Source organism: Balaenoptera borealis, assembly GCF_965194805.1.
Source record: "Balaenoptera borealis genome assembly, chromosome: 4".
Classification (NCBI taxonomy): Eukaryota; Metazoa; Chordata; class Mammalia; order Artiodactyla; family Balaenopteridae; genus Balaenoptera; species Balaenoptera borealis.
The window spans coordinates 85,090,488-85,107,114 of NC_138861.1; the positions used below are offsets into that span (position 1 = coordinate 85,090,488).

The 16,627-nt window shown below is 40.9% G+C and overlaps 1 protein-coding gene across 17 annotated transcripts in view; it reads left to right on the forward strand.

Annotated features, from left to right (window-relative positions):
- Positions 1 to 16,627, forward strand: part of APBB2 (amyloid beta precursor protein binding family B member 2) — a 360,572-nt gene that overhangs the window by 115,655 nt on the left and 228,290 nt on the right. For 15 of the 17 annotated variants that reach the window (XM_082390548.1, XM_082390549.1, XM_082390542.1 and 12 more), the window contains one exon: positions 13,329 to 13,445. The exons of the other annotated variants lie outside the window; for them this stretch is intronic. The gene's annotated coding sequence lies outside the window, so the exon portion shown is untranslated. The remainder of the gene's footprint in view (positions 1 to 13,328; positions 13,446 to 16,627) is intronic. 17 annotated transcript variants of the gene reach the window in all.

Genomic DNA, 16,627 nt, shown 5'->3' on the forward strand with positions numbered 1-16,627 from the left:
TTTTGAAATTCAGTAACTAGCTGTGAATTTGCCTCCTTTATACTTGTGTATCAGAAACTGAGCCTTATTTTAAAATTTCTCATAAAAGTAGTCTTGGAAAAAGCTTTTGAGACTGATTTCTTGGGATCCCCCCGACCTTTTCATTTCTGAAACCTAAGTAGCAAAATCAAAACCTGTGCTTTGTTCTGTACAGAGCTAAAATCAAACCTGTGCTTTGTTCTGTACAGAGCTGTGGTGATTGAATTGCATATTCACTCTGACACACACGCATGTTACTGTGTGGAATCACTGCCCATTGTAATCTCCAAATGAAACAGGGAGCTGGGGGCGGGGTGGTGATCTGGGATTAACTGAGATGAATTTATCTCAGCTTTTCAAAACACTGTGTGAGCACAATATAATTCACCTGGACAACTGTGGAATAAAGCTCTTATTTTAGTGGCCATTAGATATTTCATGGGAACTGACGGCACAGGAGAAGAATGTATGGTAAAGATGCTTTGGCAGTTGATAGAATTTGAAGTAGCATTTACATCACCAGCTGAAATACAATTAATTTTTTTTCCAAGGTGATTTATAGCCTGACTTCTGTGACTGAGGGATGGATCTCTTGGCAAGTCTTTATGAAATAACACCCCAGGAGGGGAAATTATGTGTGTACATCAGGCTTTGCATTTACTTTGTTAGCCTTCTTTACAGAGTGCGTATAATCTTGTTCAGTATGACTAACAAAAACTGTAGCTGTACTTTGTCATGAAAGACTTCCTCAGTTTCCAGAAACAATGGGCACCACAGAGAGAGGCTTGCTTTCTTTCCATCCACATTTCTATTAATGTCCTGATTGCACTTTACTCTTTCATGAAACCCTTTTGGTCACATCAACAGTTTGCTCTAATCTATCTATCTTAACTTCTAGCTTCGTCTGCAAAATTTGTGTGGTTAGCCCAACACACATGCAGATAAATTGCCTAGGGTTCAGCTTTCTCAGTCTTGGAACTAAATATGCTGCCGTAGGCTGAGCTGATGGATGTAGCTTTTCAGCAATATTGATGTTTCTACAGCTGAATATAAATCTTTGGATGCCTTGGTTTGCATTTTCATATTCATGTGCAGTTCTTGACCACTGGTTTTCAAATAGCTTCAGCTCTCAGAAAGCTCTGTGTTAAGTAGAAAGACAAAGAAAATTGTTCTTCCTCACCCACTGCTCTTCTGCCCACTCACAACAGTAAGAATCGTGAGCATAAGTCTTTTGCCAAATGTGAGTAGTGACAACTCCCAATTCACAAACTGATTACATTCTCGTGGCTTGTTGTAAAGTCAGTTAGTGGTTTTGAACTTGGAATGTGTTTTCTAATGGGAGAAAAGAATTCAAAGAATAGATAAGCCCACTAAAACTTTTAACCTATAACATTCCAGCAGTATAGTTTTATTTGTACTTTAAAACCTAATCTTCCCCCATGTTTCCCTGTGGAAAAATGTCCTTGATTCTGCTTTGGTATCATAAGGAACAAAAACGTTTCATTCTTAACTTCAGGAGATGGCCACCTATCTCCACCTGTGTATCCTGGGGCAATGTATCAGGCAGGGTTCTGAGACAGAAGCAATGGAGACTGGCTGGTTGCTTTACGCAGAGTAGTCATTTATGGAGAAGATGCTGTTGGGTAGTTTCTAGAACTGCTAAAAGTTAGGAAAAGGTCAGGAGCAATTAGGGACCACACAGCCAGATTCATAGCCAAGGTCATATGCTATGATTAGTTCTATGCAGGATGGACCCTGTCACTGAACACAGGATCATGCTGGTTCACACTGACCACACCATTGGGACCAGACACTTGCTACCAACTCTGTCACCTCAGCCTTTGCTGCCTCTGGGTACTAGATGTTGTTGCCATTGCCCTCACCCACGATAAGTTCCTCCTGCCCCTGTCTCCAGCTTTAGATGCAGGTCGGGCCAAGACCAGGTCCCATGCCTTAGCTGCAAGGGAGTCTGGCAAGGTGAGGGTCCAGCCATTTTTGTCTCTATGTTGAAAGGTGTGTCTCTCATCAATACTCATATGATGAGAAATTTCCCAAATATAGGAAGGGGGTTCAGATGCTGAATAGTCTCCATCCTTCTTCCCTCTATAAGGACAAATCTTCACTATAAGAAACCACAGTCTGGGCTCTGGTAGATGGGGAGTGGCCAACATGTTTATCTATTTGAAGCTGTAGTTGACCACTCTATGATAACAGAGATGGCGGATTCCCTCTTGTGCATTGGTATCCAGGGACCCTTTCATCACGTGTTAACTAAGGCTAGAGGTGTCACTTGACAATTTAGGTATAATTGACCTCTCACGGTGTGCTCCTTACTACTTTAAGATAAAATGCATTAAATGGAATTTTAACAATTTGATTAACTAGGAGGAGCAGATTAAGATTTATCTGTTTTTTAAAAAAATTTATAGTATAAAATGAAACTTCACATTATCAGTTTGTCTTAGATGATTTACTGATGGTTTATATATTTCATTCATAAATTTCTACCCTCTTAAGCTTACAAGTTGCTGCCTGCTTATTTGCATCGTCATTTCCCATTTCTCAGAGGCAACTACTTTCAATTCAGTTAACTCTTCTTCTGATATTTACTTCCATGTAACTAATTATCTTTATAATGATGTTTCTTAAAATTTTTTTTTCTTTTTCAGACATTAAACATTGAATTTCTATTAAGGAATATAAGGGGTTAGCTCTCTTTTATACTCCCTCCCTTAAATACCTGCCTCTCACTCTCTGAGATAGTTATATCTCGATTTATTTTCACCATAAATATTTTTCACAGCTGAGTTATGCAGTGTACTGTGATTTTATTTTCTTTCTTGTTCAGCATATTAATAAAATCTTTTTTTTTTTTTTTTGGCTTCCTATTCTCTTTATGTGCTACTTATTCATCCCCAAATTCTCAAATAAGGTCAAACACAATGGCTTGGCTCTCAGTTCTTTTGTGTGTGTCTGTGGTGTGTGTGACGTTTTTCCGGAAGCCTTCTGCTTGCCTGCTCCCTTCTGGACTGTTTGCTCTTGAGGCCTTATGCACAGCTGTTGACCTGGAATTTTCTTTTACTACCATGTTAGGAGTTCTTGATTGACCTGTTTACTGAATAGCATCTCTCCTGGTTTCCTCTTTCTTTTGGGGGAGGCACATTGCCCAGTTGCTTCTTGAGAAAGAAGAATGTGTATGATGTAATTTTTTGGAGATCTGGCATGTGTGCACATATCACTTAGTCTCTCCTCACGTATGATTGATACAGAATTTAAAGTTGGAAATTATTTTCCCTGAGAGTTTTGGAGTCCTTGCTTCATTTTCTTCCGCTTCCAATTTTGCTATTGTTGGATGCTTTTCTGATTCTGGTTACTTTATATGTGACATTTTTGGGGAGGGGTGTAGCGGGGGAGCTTTTAGAGTCTTTTATTTTTAATTCCCTAATGTTCTGAGGTTTCAGCATAATGTGCCTTGGTGTGTAACTTTTTCCATCCATTGTGATGATTTTTGCGGCAGATGGTGGAGGATAATTTTCTTCCCACTGTTTTCTGTATTCTCTTTTCTGAAACTCTTATTTGTCAGATGCTGGAACTTTTGTATTTTTCCTCCAACTTACTTATTGTTAAAAAAAAAAAAAGTCCCTGATCTCTATCCTTCTATTTTTTTGTTCTACTCTTGGGGAACATTTAAATCTCTATTATCTTCTAACCCTTCTATGGATTTTTTTTTAAAATAAATTTATTCATTTATTTTATTTTTTATTTTTGGCTGCATTGGGTCTTTGTTGCTGTGCGCGGCTTTCTCTAGTTGTGGTGAGTGGGGGGGCTACACTTCATTGCAGTGCGTGGGCTTCTCATTGGATGGCTTCTCTGGTTGCAGAGCTTGGGCTCTAGGTGCGCGGGCTTCAGTAGTTGTGGCGTGCAGGCTTCAGTAGTTGTGGCTCGCGGGCTCTAGAGCGCAGGCTCAGTAGTTGTGGCACACGGGCTTAGTTGCTCCGTGGCATGTGGGATCTTCCCGGACTAGGGCTCGAACCCGTGTCCCCTGCATCAGCAGGTGGATTCTTAACCACTGCGCCACCAGGGAAGCCCCCTTCTATGGATTTTTAATTTCTGTGATCATAATATTAATTTCTAGTAGCTCTTGTTCTCAAAATACTTCTATAGCATCCTATTCTTGTTTTGCTTTATGGATGCAAGTATCTTTTTAATAATGTGTATGAAGTTTTTTCCCCCCTCCCAGCATTGACTCTCTTTTCTCCTAAAGTTCCTGTCTGTCACGTTAGGCTCTTCATCACATGTCTGGTGATCATTTGCTGTCCATTTTTATTTATGTGAAGGCTCTTTGTGCATAAACCAGTTGACAGGGCTCTCTCATGTCACCTGGTGACCTTACTTGCCATAGGATGATTTTCTGTTTTCAGAAGCCCCCTTTCTCCCTAGTTTTGGTAACTGTAGATCTCTTTTCTTGGGCTGGTTAGAAACCCAGCCAGGGAGGGGCTGTGGGTCTCTCCACTCAGTGTACACTTTGACTCAGTCGTCTGTTGCAGAATGGTACCTCTACCCAGTCACTCTTCCTAGTGTCCCTGAGTCCAGACCTTCTCAGGTGGAAGGAGGGAGTTGACAAGCTTCATGGCTAAGGAAAGATCTGGAGGTTTACTCCTTAAAATGTCTTGCGAGCACTTCTCCGGTTTTCAATGAATGCCATCTCTGCACTGCCTTCTCCATTCGTCCCCCACTTTAGATGTAACTGGACTCTGTACTTTCTGAAGGGTCTGTGCCCATATTGTCTGGCTTCTTCCTGTCAGTTCTGCTAGTAAGCATTTCAGTTTTGTCTGTCCCTGCTTTGAAAATTCACTCGTCATTTGCCATCTGCTTTCCATTTTCCAAACATTTTTTCCATTATTTTTCTCTTTTTCCATTCTCTTTCTTCTTGTGAGTTTATCTCTTCCTCTTATTTGGTGTCATTTAGTGGAGGGAATGCAGTTAAGCACATGATTGTAATCCACCACTTGATCCTGAAAATCCTGAATCGTGAACTTTTGAGATTTGGTCTTTCCATTTGGATACATGGTTGTCTGGTCCATTAAAGAAGAGTTAATTTGGTTACTCTAGGATGGATTCCATTTACTATACTTTTCAGTTTCATTCAGAGATTGTTACTCTCACTGTCAAAATTGAACTAGGTGTCATCCTTTCTTGATTTGAGTACATAATGGGAAAAAGGGTCAGTTATTTCTTAGGTATAAATTCCAAGTCTGACCTCAAACCCAGTCACAAGAATAACACACACAATTTACAACACTTCAAAGAAATGACTTCCATCCCTTCAGGTTTTCCACGGCCATAATCCCAGTTGGGTCAGTCTTTCTTAGATTACCTACTAGTTTGACTTGAGTTGTGTCCAAGCTGGAAAAACATTCTTTTCTAAGTTCCATTTTATGTGGTGGTCCCAGGTGTATTCTGTAGAATACTGAGTTTCCATGAAGCATCTCTATAGATTCTATAGAAGAGTGTCAGACCATGATATCTTTCTCCATTCCTAGGATAAAATCTCAGAATATCTCCTGTAAAATGCAGAAGATTTCATAATGTGCCAAAGGCTTACATTATTGAACATGTAAACACCACAGCAGAATCAGGACCAAATATGACCTCTCTTTCAACTTTTTCCTTAAATTTTATTAGTTCTCCAGTTTTAACATTAACAACTGATTTTTTAAATAATGTTTAATTTATTAAGGTATGTCAAGAATTACTGTAAAATTACTATGGGCCTTATTCAACCATTGTAAAGCAAAGGGAAAGCCAATTCAAACTTTAAAGCTTTTTGTGTCCTGTAGGGTTTGAATGAATATAGGGGAATCTGATCTGATTCCCACCCTAGAGCTTACAGAATCCTTTTTTTTTTTTTTAAATATTTATTTATTTATGGCTGTGTTGGGTCTTCGTTTCTGTGCGAGGGCTTTCTCTAGTTGCGGCAAGCGGGGGCCACTCTTCATCGTGGTGCGCGGGCCTCTCACTATCACGGCCTCTCTTGTTGCGGAGCACAGGCTCCAGACGCGCAGGCTCAGTAATTGTGGTTCACGGGCCTAGTTGCTCCGCGGCATGTGGGATCCTCCCAGACCAGAGCTCGAACCCGTGTCCCCTGCATTGGCAGGCAGATTCTCAACCACTGCGCCACCAGGGAAGCCCTGGAATCCTTTTTTTTTTTTAAAAAAAATAATGTTTACCTTCATATAGTAGAATTAATATTTTCCTGTTTCAGACACCTCATGTTCTTTGTTGGTCAAGGTTGAGAGTATGTAGAGCTTCTGAGAGGAAACATTTCTATTTGAAGGTCCCTGTTTTCATCATGATAGGTAAAGGGTGCCAGGCATCTGTTTTGTGCTAAAGCTTACTAGAAGTGTCACTGCCTCTGAGCAAGAAGCAGGAAGTACTTCTGTCCTTAAAACCAGAAATAGATGCTCTTTCTCATGATCATAACTCAAAAGATCATCTTTTTTTAATGAGATGGGCTCATCCCTTGTGGTTTTCACAGATTTAATGATCAGATTATTTAATGCAGAGCTTGGAGAAAAATAGGTCTGGTGAGATAGATAATGGAGATTTTCCTGGAAGCCAAAACAACATCAACTTTGTGCTTTTTCTTTTTCTCTTTGTAAGTCTTTTTACCTCTTCTTTCTCTTTTATTTTTCATTTACTATTTTTGATGATTCTTAAAGAGATTTTCCTGTCTTATTTTAACATGGTGGTACATTTACATAATTTTCACTGTATTTTAACTTCAAAAGATCATCACCAGGGGAGAAAAAAATAATCTGCAAGAAGAATTGGATGCGTCAGGATTTAGGTATACTGTATATAGTCTAACTTGCTTTAGACAACTCTGCCAAGTATTGTGTAATGTGTTGGCAGTCGGAAGGAGAAAAATTGCTTCTTTGCTGATTTTAGGAAGTCCTATTTGTGTTTTGGAAAGTGGAGCAAGGTAAAAATAAAGGGAAGAAAGTAAAAGTAATTTAAGAGAAATAAGGTATTGTATATGAAAGTGTCTCTTGTAAACTGCTAAATAACATAAAGCTGGTAGTTACTATTATTGCAAGGGCATAACTTACAGTGAGAAAGCAAGGATTTAATAAAGAAAAATGGGAAAAAGGGAAAAGAAATCATTTGAATAAGAAAAAATTGAGGAAGAAACAAAGTGGGAATATCATAATGGGGGGAAGTTTTACATTCTAGTTTTTTACCTGAAAATGCAGTAATACTTGTACTTCCTATTTAAACAGTTAAGTTGGAAACATTTTATTTATTAACCAAAAGGAAAGCTGTCGAAAATAATTTGGGAAGAGGATCTTATCATATGAGGTAGTGAGAGCTGGATAGGAACCACTAGGCAGATGACTCTCTCAGCTCTAAATAAAGATCTGTGTGTCATAGGGGGTTATGTAGTGCGTTTCCACTTAATTAAGGTCTAATTTACATTTGTTGGTATCGTCTGAGCCTTTCATTTGTTCTTCATACCTTTGCAAGGTAGGTATCATTAACCCATTTTACAGATGGGAGTAGAAGGCTAATTGACTTGCCCACAGCCACTTACTTATGCAGTGACAAAGCCCTCCCTTCTCCAGCTTTTGAGTTTATTCCCACATTTCCCCAGGTACTTCACATCAGAGCAATTGGTTCGGTTGTGTTCCTGGATATTCAACTTATTGGGTTTCTCTAAAAGAAGTCCTTGAAATATAACCACAGTCACTTACAAATAACACCCCAGGGCATGTTTTAGGTTTGGCTGTGTCTGTACTAAATGACTTCGTCCGAGTCCTACTTAAGGAATACGATTTGAATTCTATAAGAACCAAGGAATAAACAAAAAAGACGTCTCAACTGCCCCAGTATGGGTTCAGAGTCTGTGTACTGTGTCCTTCAGAACTTATCTGGAGCTTGGTATTTTAAGTTTTAATTCTGTTATGCTTTTTAGTTTTATTTGGTTTCCAAAATCATAGCTGACTTGAAGAAGGGAAAGGTTGATACTCTAAAAGCAATGAGACTCAACTCTTGACAGCAAGGGAGAAGAGATGACCAAACTATGAAAGGTAGGCAAAAATATCTCCCAAAATGTAGCAGTCAGCAACCTTTGAGTAGAGGAACAGACATCCCTCTGTGCCTGGAAAGGTTGTCTTGCCACTGGCCACTCTAGGCAAGGTCAGTCCGGTTACCAGCAGCACACACATAAAGCCAGTCCTATGCCCTGTCCCTCTATCCCATCCATTCATCTTCCACTCACATCCTGACTCCACTTGGCTCTAGACCTGGATCTGTGACTTAGATTTCACCTTTGAGTCTCCTTTTCCTTGGTGTTTGAATTTCATCAGTCTCTTCCCTTTGATTCTCAGAGTGTCCTGTTGCTTTGGTGGGAACTCCCCATCTAGCTCTCATCATGGTGGTAGAAACTCAACATCTGCCTAGTATCCACTGGGCCAGCTTCTTTTCCTCAGAGATAGTGTTCTCATGTTCTAACAGAACATGATAATTGATAGTCATATTGATGATCCTGTGTCACCAAAGCCTAATCACATTCTGGATCCTCTGAGAAGGCATTACCTTTTAGGAAAAAAAAAATAATCCAGTATGGTTGAAATTAAACCCATTTTATTACTTAGATGGGTCATCCTTCAGCCATTATGAAACTATTCATCATCCTCAATGCCTTACTCCTTGAGGTTTCTAAAAAGCAGAAATTATACAGTACTGTAAGTGCAGAGTGATACAGAGACTTACGATTTGATGAGTTACAGAATATGTTATGTAGACCATAATCAACTTTTTTAGTAGCTTGAACCAGCTTTCATATCAAAAAAGATGTTACATTAAACAAAGCCCTTTAAAAAATATTTCGCTTACAAATTTGTCTTTTAGGTTAATAGCAAATACTTAAGTAGAGTTGTTATGTTATAAAACAGAAAAGGAGATAGTAGAACAAGTGATTGTTGACATGAAATGTTTATTTCGGAGAGAATTCTTGGCATTTTTGCCCCATATCAGCATAATAAGTATTTGGAGGAGAGGAGGGAAGCATTGATGTATTTGTTGAGGATTAATGTCCCTGTAGAGCATTTGTGTTAGTGAATATATTATGGATAATACCATAAATACAGTAATTAAAAAGTTGCACACTAAACACTTTGTGCACTGGCATAAATATTCCTTTCCTCCCCTTGGTGGCTTGCATTCAAGTGAATGGTGTATTGTTCATCTTGGTCTCCTAGATTCTTAATCAAGAATAGGAAAAAGGATGGCAGTCTCAAAGATCTGTTTCCTTCTCCATATATTGCTGTTCAGATGGGCCGAAACAGATTGGATGTTTCAGGACCGAGTTATTTTTTAACAGTTCAGAAAAATGTCACATAGTACATACTAATAAACAAAACAACAACCCCACTATTCCTCACTTTGGGGAACTTTATCCTTAAAGTTGTTTCCAGACAATACCACAGTGCGCTTCTTGTCATGTGTAAAATGTGTTCATTGTGATCAGTGATACCTTAGAGCTTATGCGTTATAAAAGAAATGAAATGATGCATAATATATGTTAGGATCAGAATTTTTAAGGAAGCGAGACTTGATTATCTCATTAGGATCTGTTGCCCAGTGGGTTGAAGCTGAGCGGGTTGCTGTGTGAATGCGCGGCTGGGAGGAGAGGCATCCTGCTGTTAAAGTAATAATGGGTCTGTCCTTCACACCGAAGGATAACAAAGAAGGCAGATAGATGTAAAGTGGGCAATTTCTATTTCTTTGTATGCTCAAAATGTTCTCACCTACTTATTTTCCCACTTAAGAGGCATCCTGTTTTTCATAATTTCATGATTTCTGATTTCTTTTAACACACAATATTTATTTATGAGTTCATAGAGACGTTCTTCTGTGAAGAGGAAAGTAAATGCAGTTGAATGCGATTTGCGGCTTGGCTCTGAGTCAGTTAGGGTGGGAAGGGAAGGAATAGAAAGACTAATTCTGTTCTCACCATTTAATTGGCCTCTTTACCTCCTCGTTGTGAGAACTCTTCGCTTATGTATTGGTTTATCGATTGATTCCATTTTTATGGACTGCTTGCTCTATCTCCTGTGCCCCAGGGATACAAAGATGAATGGCCCAGTCAGCAGTCATCTGATGGCTCTGGAAGCATCTTGATCCTGACTGACTTCAAGGATGATAATGATGTGTTTATCTAGAATTCTAAAATTCTGTCATCTTCCAAAGATGGCCTGGAGACATGTTCATGTGACCAGAATAGACAAACAACCCTGGAGCAGCCTCAGAGTTTGTGAGATCACAAAGGCTGCCTAGAGAACAGAAAATCTGCTTCTCAAGGTGTTTTCCGTTGCATTAGATTTTCTAATGAGCCTTGCTACTTTGGGCATCGTTGGAGTGCTTTCCAAGAGCTAAGTCACTCCACCCACTTCCGGATTCATCAAAACCTGAGGCGAAAGAGTGGGCAGGAGATGGCGCATGATGACTGCGCTGCTGTCTTAAGGGACGTTTCGCTAGGAAATCGCGGGCAGGTGCCGCTGCCAGCTCCACTCTCCTCTTCCTTTTGCCTTTTCTTTAAGATGTCTGACTCTTCGTTCTCATTAGGTTAGTCGTGCTAGAAAGAGACTTTGAATTGAAGCATCTTAAGAGGCCTTGTACGATAGTGGGTAGTGGTTTCATTTAATGAAACTATATGTAAACCTTTGGAAAGGTTGGCACCAGGGACCAAAGATCATTTTAAGAAGAGTGTTCTTCTGAATCTTTTGCTTGTATGCTATTTTTTCGGTACTACTAATAAGTTCTACTGTGGGTGTGCCTATCTCGCAAATGCCCCTTCCCACCTTGATATGTACTGGCGTATATGTTTATTTACCTTAAAACAGGGTCACACTACTTATAACAGGGTAGCATGCCAGAAACCAAGATTTTCAAGATCTATGTCGTCAAACCATTTATGTGTCAACTTATTCCTAGCAAAGAACCATGGCAGCTATTTATCTACAATACTGATGTCACTTAGTCTATTGCCTCTAATATCCTAGTGCTGTTACCTACAAACCTACTATAACCAGATTTGTTTTCACTCCTCTAAGTCTAATATACTTCTAATATAAGAGGGTTGTGAATTCCCCCTTCCTCTTCAAGGTCAGGCCCTTCGTTTGTACTCCTGACCCTTTTCCCCCACCTCCTTTGGGATTTTATTCCATCCTTACCTCCTCCCTCTTGAACTCTCAACCTTTCTGTCTCTACTGCTGTCAATAGGGACTTCCATTAATTAGCACCAGTGCCTTTCAACAACTGTTCGTTCTCCTTTCTCTTCTTTCACTTGCTCTGTTATCGCTGCCTCTACCACTTCAGTGAAACCACCTTCAGTCAAGGTGGCCAGTGGCTGCTTAAGTGTCAAAGCCAAAGCTATAGTTTTCATTTCTTATCTTTATTCATCTCATTGTATTCCATGGTACCTCTCTGCCTTTCTTCCTTGGTCCTCTTCAGAAGATCTTTTTCCTCTGCCAGTTCTGTCATTGTCTCTACGGTTCTGCTTTTGGCATTAATCCTCCAGTCTTCTCCCTCTACCCATGTTCCTTCAGTGATGTCACCCACTAATCTAATTTCTGCTACTTTCTATGTAGTGACCACTTCTGTGCCTTTATGTTTTGCTCAGGTTTCTTCCCCAAGCCTCACTCTCAAGAATATCTGGGTGTCCTCACTCGAATCTTCTACATCTCAATTTCTAAGGCACCAAACTAAACCCGTTGTCTTCCTTATTAAACGTGTTAATTCACTAGTATTCTCTACCTCATTTGTCACTGCCGTCCACCCACATGTAGTCAGGTATCATGTTGTTCTGCTTTTAGTGTCTGGATGTTTCCCAAGTACTAATTCTTCTCTCCTTTTCCCTTCCTCACCTACCTCCACTGCCCTAATCTTCACCCTTCCTCTCCAACCTAACTGGTCTCCCTGCCGCTACTCTGCCCTCTTTGAATCCACCCAGAGAGAGAGTAATGCATCTGAAACCCAGATCTGATCCATCAGTGGCTGTCTGCAACTAGTTTAAAGTTCCCAAATATGTGTACAAGGTTACAGTCGGGCTCCAGCTTCTTTCCTGGCCTCACTCTACAGAGTCCAGCAACACTGAATACACCAGGCAGTTTCCTTACTCCTGCCTTTTCCGTTGTCCTCGTCCCCGCTTGGCTAAGTCCTGCCCCGCCTGAGGACATGCCAGGCACCCGTGGTACTTGGAAGCCTTCCCCGACTTCTCCATTTCTGGGCTGCTTGCCGTGAATCTGTCATTGTGCTCATCCCACTGCCCTTTGGGGTCAGCTGTGTGCGTTTCTTGGTCCCACTAGACTTTGCTTTCCTTAAAGACAGAGACAGTGCCTTATTCTTCTTTGTAGCGCCCGTGCCTAGCACGGTGCTTCACATATAGGAGACGTTCAACGTATGTTTTTTAAGTGAAGACTTGATAGGGACAATAAATCAATTTGATGTCTACAAAAAAGGGCAAAAGTAATCTGTGCGTAGTAGTACCTTTAGGAGGGGGCACGAAGGGGGTTTCTGGGGTACTGATAATGTTCTGGGTTTTGATCTGGTGTGTTCAGTATAGGAAGATTCATTGAGCTGTCTGTGTGTGGTATGTGTCCTTTTCTATATTTATGTTCCACTTCAATGAAAAGTTAAAAAAAAATTAATTTGATGCCTTTGCTACCCAGTGTAGAAAATTTAGTTTTTCCTTTCAAGCTTTTAGAGTCTTTTTTTTTAACAGAATATCAGTTTAGATGTCACAACAAAGAACCAGGCTAGTGCGCTATTCCTTGACGTTAAGGAAGAGTGAGATGAAAAAGCGTCAGCGTGGGTGGGGTTGTCTGGTCCTCTGAAGAGGGCCAGTGACGGTCCAGTGGTTAAGACTCTGCGCTTCTAATGCAGGGAGTGCAGTTTGATCTCTGGTCAGGGAACTAAGATCCCACATGCCACGTGGCGTGGCCAAATAAATAAGTAAATAAATAAAGAGAGCCAGTGAGGGCCAGCCCTGATGGATAGACTTGCAGCGACGTGCACTTCTGTCACACTTAGTATAGGGGCCACATGCTAATAATCATCAACGTGCTCTGGGCCTGCCAGCAGTGACAGGGAGACTTCATCTCGGATGTGACTATGAATAATTCATAAACCTGGTTATCTGGAAATTTGTGGTCATCATTAGCATTTGAATGAAAATATGCAATCATTATCCTAAATCTGTTTTTTTATTTCTACTTTCTTTTTCTCTCCCCCTCCCCATACCACAGCTTAAACATCTCAGTCTTTCCTGAGTACTTGGAAACTGCCGGGGCCCCTGATAATGTGCTGACTGGTCGCTATGGGCAGACGGTCCCCAGAGGCTCACTGTTATCCAGGCAGCTCATGTATGTATGGGATTTGTCTCTCTTTTTTATTTTTTACCTTTAATTTTCAGTGTAGAATATTGCAGGCTACTGAACTGGTGAAGGTTTATAAGATATACATGACAGTGTTTAGAAATGCAGGAGAATGGATCCGCTCTAGGGTAAGTTTTTAATATTGAATGATGAGAAATGTTACCTAAATTAGGATTTTTATAATTCAGTGGCCCTATAAGACAGACCAGAAGTGTATATCAGCAATCTCCCTTTTCTGTTTCAGCGCATGCACTCACATACAGGTTTTTTTGTTTGTTTGTTTAAGTTTTCCTTTTTCATCACAATATATAACATTTGAAACAATAGCAATGCCATAAATTAGGAACATTTCCCAGTGATTTAAAAAATTCTTTTGCAATAAAAAAAATTCACGGACCCAGAGGAGGTCCTCAGGGTATGTCATTGTTGAATACATGTTGGCGAGAGAGTCCCCGACTCTAATTTCTTAACATTCTCCATAGGAGGAAACTGTTGATTCCCTCAGTGATGACTTTCTATGTCTCACAACAGTTAAGTTTTCCCAGTAGTAGTCTTTTGGGAGTGGCTACAAATGCAGCCTTTTCCTATTTGGCTCTACCCTGATAACTTAGGAGAAAAATGATTATTGCCCATTTAATGATCTCTCTTATTTCTATAAAGCATAGTCTGTCTCAAACTTATTTTTTGTTCCCTTTAGTCTTTCATCTTTCAGCCTTGGGCCAGCTGTTTAGGTATTTACCTGTTTTTGTTGCTGCCTTTTGGACCTCTGGAATTTTGAATTCAAATCAGGGGTGTGTTTGGGGTAATTCCTCAGAGTGCCTTTGCTCCCCTATCCTTTCTGTAGTTAATGGTTATTCACAGTTACCGTTAAGTCCCATTTCTTTGTACATTTCTTTTTCTTTTTTCTTCGTAGAAAAGTTAGAACCACCCTCAAACCCTCCCGCAGACAACTGCTTCTAAAATAAGCCAGATCTGTAGAAGCAGCAGCGGAAGGGAGTGCTGACAGCAGACTGGGGGCTCAGACCAACCACCAGCGTTAGAGCCGGCTGGGATGGGAGCAGTGGCTTTTACTGATAGACTTTCATATCCTCCAAGGGCATCACTGTATTACTCTAAAGTCAGCCATTTTCATAGTGAACATTATCAGAAAGAGTTTACCCTTGTCATACTGTAAGACAGATTGGCAAAGTGTGGCCCATGGGCCAGATCTAGCCCATGCCTGTTTTTGTAGGGCCTAACAATGGTTTTCATGTTTTTGAATGGTTACCTACATAATCTGTTTTGCCTCTTGGCCCTCAGAGCCTAAAATATCTACAGTCTGGTCTGTTAAGAAAAAATTTGCCTGTCTCCGCTGTAGAAAAAGTTGGAAGGCATGTTCTACGATTCAGTCACATGAAATTGTTAATATTCGACTGTTTTTGACCTACAAAAATGCTGATTGTTAATATTCGACTGTTTTTGACCTACAAAAATGCTGATTGCTTATGGTTCAATCTAATATATTTTGAGGAAATTCTTCCTTTAAAATGCTTAAGATTTTAAAGTTTGGTTTCTTGGAGTAGAAGAAGTACATTTCCTTGGAAAATTCACAAGTGTGGTCCTGTTCATTTTTCACCACCATCGTACCTCTCCTCTCCAGAACTTTCTAAAGGGCTGTCAAGTAGTTGAGAGGAAGCGCTTCTTTTTCACTTGGCTTAATTCTTACTAATACTCTCTAGGAGAAAACTGTCCTCTTCTCTCACCCTTCCTGGGTGCTAGGAATGAGCTAGTCACCCCCAGAATAGAGGTGGCTGCTATGAATATGCCGAGGACTCTGCTGGACACGTCACCTGGGCCTTTTTCTGGCGGGAAGGAGGGTGCGTGTCTGCCTTGTCCAGGGGGCATGCATGATGGTCCCTTGGCCTGCAGCGTGTCTGCGTGATGCCTTCCTTGAAACATCCTTCCCTGGACCTAGAATGTGGTTCCCACCCTTCTGTGCTTTCCATCTCTCTTTCCAGTGTTGTTGATCCCCTAGTCCAAAACATTAAAACCATCATTTATTTTATGCGGTTTGTCTTCCATTCTTTCCCCCTCCCCTTTGTACTTCCCCTTTCCTGATTGTTGAGTAAGATTTGCTTGTTGAAATCTCCAGCTGACATTCTTTAGTGGCTACTCTTGGTGGTAGGAAACGTTCACCTCAGCTGCTCTGTCTCCTATCACCTAAGGCAAGAAATCTAAGATGACTTGGGGCCTCCGGGCCAGGCCTAGGTCTGATCAGGAACTTTAGACATGAATAGTTCCCTGGAGATGGGAAACTATTTCAGGGGAAAGACATTCTCTGGAGTTTATAATTTTGTCATTAAGTGTGGTCACAACCCTGCGTCAAGGGTTGGAAGTACATACTGCTCTGAATTGTTTCCGAGGCTTGCATGGCAAATGGGAGTTCTGGATTTTCTTTTTCTGTGTTTTGGGACCACTGTTCTGCCTTTCAAGGCTTTTTTCAGGACAGGATGCTGTTCTTTGGTGGAATGTGGAGTGGCATCCATTGAGCACCAAAGTAAGAAGTCAATAGCTAGAGCTGACCTTTCCCCACTTTTCATATAGATATTTGTGCTTGTGTTAAGACTAGAGTTAAATTATCCTGGAAATTACTAGTCAGATTGCATCCTTATTTATTTTTGTTTGCATCTTGTAGTTTCCTTGCGTGACTGCAGTCTCCGCTCTAACCCTGACCATCAGGGTCTGGACGGTTGCAATAGTCTCCCGACCTCTGGCCGGAAGTCTCTCTCCCTGCAAATTTGACTCCTGCATAGTGGCCACATTAATCTCACAGAAGCACAGCTCTGATCACATCACTTCCCTGTGCTCAGCGCATCCCCGCTAGTCCAGAAGGTCACCCTGACACTGGAGTCCTCCACGTTTTCTTTCACTGCTCCTTATAACACCCATGATTACTGGTTGGTTACTGATGTGATTGTCGTTGGTGGTATTCTCTTACTTCTCAGTAGGTGTCCTGTGTTGGCCCAAGTGGGCTGCTTCTGCCGAGACACACCCTTTGCCTTTGGGTCACTCATTGTTCATGCTGTGCCCTCTCTGGAATGAGGATCCCTCTGTGGAGAACCTGCTAAAACCCCATTCTGACTTTCGGGTGCAGCAGAGCTGCCCTCTCTCCCAGGAAGCTTCCCTCGTTT